Source organism: Pithys albifrons, chromosome 8 (genome assembly GCF_047495875.1).
Source record: "Pithys albifrons albifrons isolate INPA30051 chromosome 8, PitAlb_v1, whole genome shotgun sequence".
Taxonomy (NCBI): Eukaryota; Metazoa; Chordata; class Aves; order Passeriformes; family Thamnophilidae; genus Pithys; species Pithys albifrons.
The window spans coordinates 14,486,362-14,496,532 of record NC_092465.1 but is presented as its reverse complement, the minus strand read 5'-3'; the positions used below and the strand labels follow the sequence as shown (position 1 = coordinate 14,496,532).

At 38.8% G+C, this 10,171-nt stretch overlaps 1 long non-coding RNA gene across 2 annotated transcripts; it reads left to right on the top strand.

Annotated features, from left to right (window-relative positions):
* Window positions 1-1,014: 1,014 nt before the first annotated feature.
* On the top strand, window positions 1,015-6,122 carry LOC139675134 (uncharacterized). Of its 2 annotated transcripts, XR_011698439.1 has the most exons (5): window positions 1,015-1,168; window positions 1,607-1,700; window positions 3,598-3,699; window positions 3,847-4,037; window positions 5,743-6,122. It is a non-coding gene; the product is annotated as an uncharacterized lncRNA (long non-coding RNA). The 2 variants fall into 2 exon arrangements; XR_011698438.1 differs by lacking the exon at window positions 5,743-6,122 and having other exon boundaries at window positions 3,847-4,615.
* Window positions 6,123-10,171: the final 4,049 nt, after the last annotated feature.

The window sequence follows — 10,171 nt, the reverse complement described above, 5'->3', positions numbered from 1 at the left end:
CTTTGAGTCCTAGGGTGAGTTCATTTCTCATGGGGAGCTGCTAACAGAAAATGTCTAGTATAAATTGACCCAGAGTTTCACAATGTTCCTTACATTTTAATCTGTCTCAGATTTAAGGACCAAGAGTGAGGCTTGATTTCATTCTTCTGCATGGGGTTTTGAATCATGGTTCAAATTTTTTTCTAAGAGTCCCTGTAGTGGAAGACTATAGCCCCTAATACCTGTAGAGTCAGTGAGAAGAAATCAAACGCCATTTTCCAATCTAAAATTTGTGTTTCTTTCTAAAGGGCATTGTCTTTTCCTAAGAGGTTGTAGGCCTACACTGATTATGTTTTCATTCAGTAGTTACTCCACTGAGTACATTAATTTTTTAATTACTCACAGAGCAGGTGACAGAAGTTTTTGCACTAGTAGCTGTATACTAGGTAGACTGCAAAATAGGCTCTCAGTTTTCTTGGAGACATGAAGAAGTCAGTCTTCTAAACTCTAAAAGTTTCCCTATAGAGCTTGGAGTCAAATATAGTGTATGGCCACCTGGAGGACTGCATAGGAGCATCTCAGGGTATGGAAGGGGATGGTGAAAGTAAAAACAATTATCTTAGAGTCTTAAGTAAGCTACAAAAGCGCAAGCTAAGTGCACTGTGCCTTCTAATTATCCGTAGACCACTTTCAAAATTGGGTTCATAGTAATGAGATTTGAGTTTAGAAGATTTGAAGTAGATGCTTAAATCTATGTCACTCATTTGTTCAGCAGACTGCCTGAACAGCCAGGCTATCATGCATGCTGTGGGCAAGCTCTCCTCATCTCATCTCTTGCACGTTTCAGTTTACCTCAGTAATTAAACATTCATTGGACAAGAAAGAGGTTAGGGAAGTCAAGCATGAGAGAAGAAAGCCAGGTTATTGCTCCAGTGGTTATTTAATTAGTTAAACAAAGTTGGACAGTTTCAAAGGGCACAGCTGAGGAGATCTAATAAGCTTGTTGAGTCAGATATTGTGCTGGAGAGACAGAAAACTTGCTTTGAAATCTCTTGTCCATATGAAGCAGCCTGAGGACAGGGAGTGGATTCTTTGTGAATGGCTATCCTAACCACTGTTGCCTATGCAGACATAACTTGTGAGATTGGTGAAATTAAATCTACTTGGAGAGCTGGTTGGAAAGTGAAAGGTATGTCACATGTAATTGCTGATAACTACGTTCTGCATTCTCTTGGTGGGCTGAGATCCTCACATGGATGAAAATGGAGACTATCATAAGCATTTTCCTTCAAATACTCATTTGTAAATCATACTGAAATTCAACATAGGTGTTGTTTGGCATGTGTTAATAAAATGCCTTGGGGAAGACTGTCAAGGAATAATCTGATGAGGACTGTATTAGAAGGTGAAGGAAAGGACATCTTGTTGCTCTTTATAAGGCATATTACTGGGGTTTTTTATGGATTTAAAACCTCCTAATGGCTTTTTCTCTAAGGGGTTCATCACCTGTTCAATCATTTACACTCTGGTTAACAGTGCTGCAGTATCATCTAAATGCTATAAAAATTGCACTAGTTTAGCGAAGTATCTCAGACTTTGATTTATCTTTGCAAGTCTCTTCTCACAGATATTGTTCCAGCCTACCAAGAAGGTATGCAGAGAGCTTCCCAGAGGTGTTTCCAAGCACTAAATCACCAACACTGGATATTCTGAGGAAATAGGTAAAAAGTCTGTCACGTTTAGATTGTGGGATTTGTGTGTTCATGAAAGGGAATGACATACAGAAGTGAGAAATTATACTTTTGCTCATGCAAAGATGAGGCATGGTACTATAAGAGGAAATAGGACTGTTGTTACTATAGTGGTAGTAACCTCAAGAAAGCCTAGTTACCCACTGCCAGAGAAAAAATAGTTGGAAGTAGGTGAGCTATTGCTGCAAAAATGTCTTAGACTCCCATCAGACAGAACATTGTATTTCTTTGGCAATCAGCAGTTTTATTATAAGAATTTTTCTGACTTCTCTGCTCTTAAATATCCATCAGACTACAGAGAATGCTGGAAACTGAATGATCAAAGTGACGAGGCATTAAGGCAGTGAAGGAGGGTTGAAAAATAGTAATGGTTTTGTGAGCTTTCCCCCTCTAGATCATTGATTTTGTTGTAACTTGGAAGAAACAAAAATCTGTTACTGAACATTTAGCTGCATTGGAGAGATATTTTGAGCATTTTCAGTCTATTTCCTACCTTTAGAAATGAGATGCCCCTTTGTCAAAACCAACATCTCGGCTTGCACCATCTGCAGAAATCCTGATGCATTAGAATTGGATTCCCACTCTTGGAGATGAGGCTTGTATGAGACTGGGAAGGAAGATTCAAAAAGCCTTGGGGCATCTACTCTGTTAAAATGGGCAGTCTAATTCTATGCTTTATCTAGGAACTGTTGAAAGAAAAATAAAAATCAAATGCATCTTTTAAAAATGGTGTAAACCAAATCACTGTTATTTGCATAAAAATTATCATGAAGATCTAAGGAGTGGTTTTAATTATTCACCTATATTCTTCACACATTTCTGCTAAGTGTGCTTGCTTAAGGCACTTTTTTTTTTTTATGAGACCACTGGAGACAAAAGGTGGTTGACCCAGGGGAGTACACACTGTGACAGAGAAAGTTCCTCATATGTAATAAAGAAGGAGAATTCTTGAGGTAAAGATCAAACTGTGTAGTGATGAATATGAACAGTTAGACTTTATAGCTGAAATAGGATGATTTCAGTGATATTTCTACCAGCCATGTTAGAGCATTAGACTAGTAGGAAAGTGCCTTATGACTGAAGGAACTCTGGACAAGGAGCTGTCATTCTAGGAGGTTTGCATCTCCACCTCCACCACCATGCATTAATGTATATGTATGTACAGTCTATGAAATGGGTGTTGGATATGTCTGATGCCATTGCATCCCACTGTTTGACAGCATAAACCTGTGCCTTCTGCCCTCGGCTGCATCCAGTCACTGTGAGCTGCTGACAGCTCCTCAGGTGCTGCGTGGGCTCTGCAGGGTGGCTGGGGGAAATCAGAGAAGCACTGCAATGAGGCATTGAGAAAACACTATCATAAATTGCTGAGCTTCTCACATTTCCAAAAAGACCACTAGATATTTTAGTGGTCATCTCCCCATTGCTGTTGCTTCCATCTGCTGATTCATTCATGCCTCTCTACCCTTGGAAATCCATTTATTTTTAAAATTGTTTTTCCCTACTTCACTGTTCACTCAGGTGACTTATCTCCTACGTTTGTTGTTCTTTGCGACATGACCATTTATTTTCTTTTTCCCCATGTTTCACATTTTTCAGGTTCACGGATGTATTTTTTGTCTGTCTTTGTTAAAATGATGCATATGCTCATTGATTTATCATCATCAGGATCATTATTATTACTATTATTAGTGTTGTGAGTCTTATAATTCTGACCAATTTTGATAAGAAATAACAACAAGGCTTATGCTTTTTCAGTCTGCTTATATTTGTTTGAAGGAAAAATCCATATCTGGTATTTATTATTTCTCTGCATAGCAGACACAACTGTAAGGTATTTTATTTTTCTTTTCATTTTTTTCCTCAGGTAAAATCTTAGCAAAGTCAGCATCTGTGAACTGTGTTTCAGTCTTTGAAGGGCCTTCAGGACCAGGCACCCTAAGGAAATAGAAGAAATCCTGCAGTTTAGGTCTGTTTTAAAATTCCTTCATCTCCACGTGGTGCTCCCTGCCTCAGTCCAGAGAAAGGAAGATGTTTATTTTTGCTCCTTGCTAATAGGAATACGCATAGATTTTAAAAGGACTTCAAGGTCCACTTTTGTCTTTCACAATTTTAGGAAACTGACTGCAACAACTGTGTCAGAGATGAGATGAAACCCACCTGTACTCCTTTGGCAGTCCTCAGGAAGAGAGGGATCAGCTGGAGGGATCCTGGTCAGCACTGGGCTTGAGCATTTCATCAGCTTGAAGCCCTCCTCAACCCAGCCACACACACAAAAAATCAGAGGTTCCACATAGTTTGGAAAGGGTGTGTAAGAGAAACCATGGTACATTACAGAGTTAAGGAGCATTGCAATACTGTGGAGGAGTCATGTTTTAGTATGGTCTTAATTTGATTTTGAGCTGATTCTAGAGATATCTTCTGTATCCCAGAAAGAATCTTAATTTCAGACTTAGCAGTTTCTCCCTTATAAAGCCTGTGCCATCACCTACAAAAAAAGGGCCAATTTTTTAGGTGGATACTCAGTAGAGCCCTTCTCTATTGACTTGATTGAAGGTCTTCTTCTGAACCTGGGAATACACAGGTCTAGTATCCCACAGACCTATAAATGCTCTGGCAGTTTAGTCTGCTGCAAACTTTGCAGGTTGAAGGAAAGCCAAACTTTCCTGCCTGTGCAAAGCAAGAAAAAACCCCGAGGATATCTTGTTCCAAACTTTAGCTTAATACTAATTTTATATTTGCTTTTGCATTATTAGACAAAGGACGTCTTCCAGCCAGCACCATGATTAGTTTGTAAGTTTTCTCTTCTAGTGCTTTTCATGCACATACTCAGTCATCAACTGTGTTATGAAAACCGAGAGTTTCATAAGAAAAAAATGGGGAAGGATGAACCTGCTACTGAAAAGACGGGAGTACCCCAGGGATTTAGCTTCAGGCACAATGAAAAATAGATACTGGGAAAGCTGTGAAATGTACCCAATTAAATGGTCTATAAGAAAGCCTCTTTCTTGCCTTTTAAAGGAGAAGCAATTGCATCTGTGGTAAAAAATCTATTTCCCCTTAATGTGGGTGTGGTTTTTGAATTCTCCTCCCATGATTCACATCCCTTTACTCGAGCTTTTGAATAATGCTACCGAAAAAGACTTTGTGTGTCCTGTGAACCAAAAATAAGACAAAAAAATTAAGAAGCTTCTTTTTTTTTTTTTTTCTGAGTACCAATTACAGAAGAAGCTAAATAGATTGTTATCACAGCTGGTTTATCTTCATGCTTGCCTAGCTGTCCAAGGAGGAAATACATAGTATTCGTGAAATAACAATGGGAAGGAGTTTTGTTCCATGCAAGGTAGTGGTATAAGGATTTGGAAAAGTTAGGGCTGAAGGATAGAAAAGCAAAGAAGTTGAATAGTGGGGTAGAAGGTGATAAACTTTTGGAGGTGCTGGTTGACATGAAAATGACTTGCTAACTGGGAAAACTTCAAACATAAAGATGTTTAAATCTTTCTACAGAAAGTTTTCAAGAAGCTATGAAGCTTAAAGAAAAGGAGAAAGTACCAAAAATCACTTCTAGGGACTATAAGAGTAGAAAATAAATTGTAACTTTTCAAAGAGAACAATTCTGGAATGTCACCCTGAGAGCAAAAAGATTTTAAAATGAAATCTACATTCATAGACTTTTAACTATTATCCTGTAAATGTAAAGATGAATCTCAACTGAGTTCCTATTGTGAAGTCCCCAAAGCTTTTCTGCCTTGTTAATTACCTTGGCATCTTTGTATGCCTTCAGAATACAGCACTTAATGAGCACATCATATGAGCAGCTGCTTTTTACTTAAGGCATGTGGTTGTAGAACAGATCTTAATTATGTTCCTGTATGAAAGAACAAACTACAAATAAGGTTATGCTTAACTAGCTTCTATGGGGGAAGAAAATGAGGGGTGGGGGCGGAATTCTGCAGCCTTTCCTCATGGAATTCCAGGTGATGTTACTAACTTTTTTTGTTGATGTTTTCAGAAAATATGCATGTCTTCCTGAAGCTCAAGATCCTGGAGTAAAGAGAGACTAATGATGTCTTCATTTCCAAGTATAGAATGTGCATCTTGCTGGGCTTGAATTGGCAAGTGCAGTTCAAGTTTGCTGGGAAAGATCTGTCTTCTTTTTATTACATTTCCTAAGTGAAAGTTCAATCTTAATTGGTTTGTAGAAAATTTATAACATATATAGGAGTGCTTTGGATATAAGCAGAATATGTTGGATGGTTAATCAGGCTGTTTATCAGCAACAATTTATACAAACTGCTGAAATATGCACTCACTATTCAGCTCCCCTCACTAATCAAAGAGTTAGGTGAAAGTGTGACTGTTTTAATGGTTATTTGTTTTTTAATATTTGATGTGTGTTTCTTCAGTAACTTTTTAAAGTTGTCATTTAGAAATAAAGACGTTGAGAGGACTGTATCGACAAAGAAGGGAAAAATGGATGAGTGAAAATCATGGCAGATGATTATTCCCCATCTCCAAGGAATCTGTGATCTATATGCAGGTCTTGGACTCTCATATGCAGGCTAACAATTAAACTTAAGTAAATAAATTCAAATTAACTAAGAATGAATGAAATACTTTCCTTTACAAAACTGATGCTCCTCAGGCATTCAAATCAAGTGACAGAAAATGATGCTCTAACAGAGGATTTGACTCTCACACCATATCACTGCAGATAGATTTATTTTTCTTTCTCCTGTTTTTATTTTGTGCTGCCTGTTTTTAGGACAAAAGTTCCCACATAGAAGGAGTATACTGACACTGGAATGTGAAGATACAGTAGATCCTGTGGTAACTTCTCTTCCTAGTTTAGAAAAATGTTTCTTTCCCCCACTCAAAAAAATGCACTTTTCCTTAATTTCTCCTTTTTTGGGAGGAAGATCACAGCTGTTCACTTTAAACTGGGAGATCTTTGCCAAAGTTCATCAGCTGAGGATCTGCCTGATATTCTATCAGTGCCTTTGTTGAAAGACACCGTTATGCTCTCACTGTGAGGTGGGAGGTATTGCTGGAAGCAGCTCTCAATGGTGCAATGTCAAATTCTCAAAATGTCAGGATTATTTGTGCATGTGATGGTGTAATTTGGCTTCCTGCTGTGCAAATGAGAGGATTAATTTCCATAATATAGAAATTAACAGTGCAGTTGATATTTCTCTTTTTCTCAGTACAAATTAGCAGCTAGGGATGACAGCAGCCAGCTCGGCCTCCTTTTTGTCCTCCATCCAAACAACCTTTGGTGAAGACACTTGCCCCAATTAATTAGTACCAGATGCCAACGTGGTGTTATCTCCTCCTGTTCCATTTCAATTTTTGCTTGTCTGGCTTTGAGGCTTCCACTGTTTTCTATAAGTCATGGCTTCAACTGCTCTTTCTTGAGCAGAAGCGTGGAGAGGACAGAGCTGCTTCACATTAGGCTGTGAATCCTGTATGCGATACACAGGATAGTGAACTCAGTGCTGAAGCAGAGGTGGAGGTGATATTTCCTCTCTGAGGAACAAGGCAAAAGTTTGGAGTCAGTCACATTTTAAGCCACCGGAAAAAAGTACTGCAAAGCCCTTGCAATTCTTTTGGTAGATTTACAGGTGATTCAACAATATGATGGAGTTAGCTGAAGACATAACAAACACTTTGAGCTCCCTTAAGCTGTGAGGTAAAATCTTCTTGTTATTGTGCAGCAGATCCTGGTACCAACATCTGAAAACTCTTGAGTCATTCCACTGCTGGGTCTTTTAGAAAAGCCTGAAATATTGTCTTGTCCTAGTTCAGCAGGTGGGACCAGCTATCACTGTGTGGGGGTGATCAAAGCTGTGTATTCTATCCCTTCTATTCATTTCCCAAGGACAATGGACCATTAGCAGCAGCTGCCCAGGGAGTCATTAGTACCTTCACACCCAGCCTGGGGGGGCGTGGCTGCTAATGGACCATCAACAGTTCAGGGACACCCCATGACTTACAGAGTTAATCACCCATTGTGTGAGTCCCTGCCCTGGGGGAGGGACTGGGTGCTCCCTGAGGGTACATAAGTGGTGGGTAAGAAGACCTTGGGAACCACTTGTCAGATCCAGAGGAGCAGCAGGACCTGCACCAACAGGTTTCTCACTTCTTTTTGCTTTGGACTTGGGGGGAACCACGTGGGTCTCAGCACAAAGGCTAACAAACCCCTTTGGGTTTGTGCCCCAGGACACTGGGTTATGCTGCTGGGTTTTGTGAGCTGAAAGCAATTTCTCTTTGTGTCAGTGTATTTATGGTAATATTTTTCATTCAATTGTAACTCTGACTTATAATCTCTCTTGTGGTGGGTCCATTTCCCCTGCTGGTTTACCTTTAAACCAGCACATGTCTGTAAATTTTTAGGTATGGAGAGCTTTGTAATTAGGGTTGGACTAAGAATATCTAGTCTTGTTTGGAACTTCAAACACACCAGGACTGTTGTGGAAAAAAGGGAGACTTGCACTTTCCCACTTTTGTTCCTTCAGCCAGATCAGCTGTGGAATTTCACTCAACTGAGAAATTTCAGTTTTCTGCTGAAATTAATTTTAGTAACTCACATAAAGCAAATTACAGGATCTGACTTATGCTTTTAAAACTGGTGAAAGTACATAAATGGATGATCACAGAAACTTGTACATGACAATAATTCTTCAAGGACATGGATAACTAATAACATGAGTTTAGACCATGTTTTTAGAAGGGTACATTGGGGCATTCATCTCAACACACTGGGATGAGTTTGGGATTCTCCACTGAACTAGAGGTATTTTTCCCAGAAGTTTCATGAAGTGCAAGAAACATCTGAATTTGGCTTTTCAGCTCTTAATTGTTCCATAAAACATCATTAACTCTGTATTATGCCTGTTAATATATCAACAAACTCAAAAGAAGGGTGAGAATTAAAGTGCTAATGTAAGTTAACTTCCCCTATGCTGATAGTGAAACCACATAGGATTCAAAGCTGTTTGATGAAATAATAACTGAATGCACCCCATTAAAGAAAATACCCTTACAATTTTGATTTCTTCCTTGGCTGAGCATGTCTATGCTAATACACAAATAAAAAGGATAATGTAATTTTAAGCTCAACTAGGAAATAGAATAACAAAATTACAGGCAAGTTCTTAGGTTGATTGGTTGGACTGTTGTTTCTTTTCCAAGTAGAAGTTAAACAAGGTATTATAAAGTTGGTCAATGAAGGAAATCATTGCCTCTTTTGGAGGACAATGATTCTAGCCCCTTCTAAATACCTGGCTCAGTGGAGACAAGAATGTGGAACCTCAAGTTTTTGCAGATCCTTTTTTAGTCCAAATTGTGACTCCCAGCTTTCACCTGTCCTCACCAATGTTAAAAATCCACACAAGTGCAGCTGTTTGCAGTTGTCCCATAAGCTTCCCTTTCCTGCAACAGAAAAACTATTTTTTTATTTTCAAATTTGACGACATGAGTTCTCACAACATGCACAGTTCACTGCCAGAACTCACTGTTAGTAACACTGCGTAATGCCAAATAAGTAAAACACGGGTTGCTTTTTAACATGGGGTTGAAGAATCTAACTAGTGCAATGACTACCCCTTAGTGGATATGTTTCTAGGTTTCCTATAGTTTTGTGAGTATAAAGGTATTTCCTAGCAGGAGCTGAGACATTAAGTGGTTCTTTAACAGTGGTTTTAAGGACTTCTTGTGTTACTTCCTATAAAGCCATCAGTGCTGTGAAAAGCTGCAGGGCTGTGTTGACCATGGGTCACACTCAGGTGAGAGATGGCAATTCCCCTGAATTCACAGTGTTTAGCACTGTTACCAGTGACTAACTGCAGACAATATCAGGCTAAATACAGTTGGGACTGCTAGTGAGTGATACTGCACACTTCAGACTTGGAGTTCCCTGTTTCCTTCTGCTGGACTCAATGTGGGAGAGCATAGGGGCAAGACAAGGACGAGTAAAACAGTGATTCTGCTATGCGCTTGGTGTGTGTAGGTTTTTCTGTCTCTAACAATATACCATTCCCATCCTGGAGTTCTAATTTTTTTCAGTATGTACTTTGCCACTGAATGCTTTTCATGGGCTGTTCTAACCCATGGCTGAAGGACATCATGAGTCTGGGTTTTTTAAATGACTTTTAAAAATTAGCAAATATTAAGAATAATTTGTTAAATACAGAAAATGTCAAATTTTTGTGCTTGATATAATGACATTGCATGCAATTTCCATCTTTTAATGAAATAATTCTCGACTTTTTGTGAGGAACAAAAACAATGCTTACATCTGCCTTGATATATATGCTATTTCTGCAGTAATGTGTCCAGGAGCTACAGCCTTGAAAAGTGTCACTATGCTTAGGACTGTTATTACTGAATTCCTTACTGTACAGTGATTCTTGATGGATGGAACTTGTGAAATGATTCAGAAA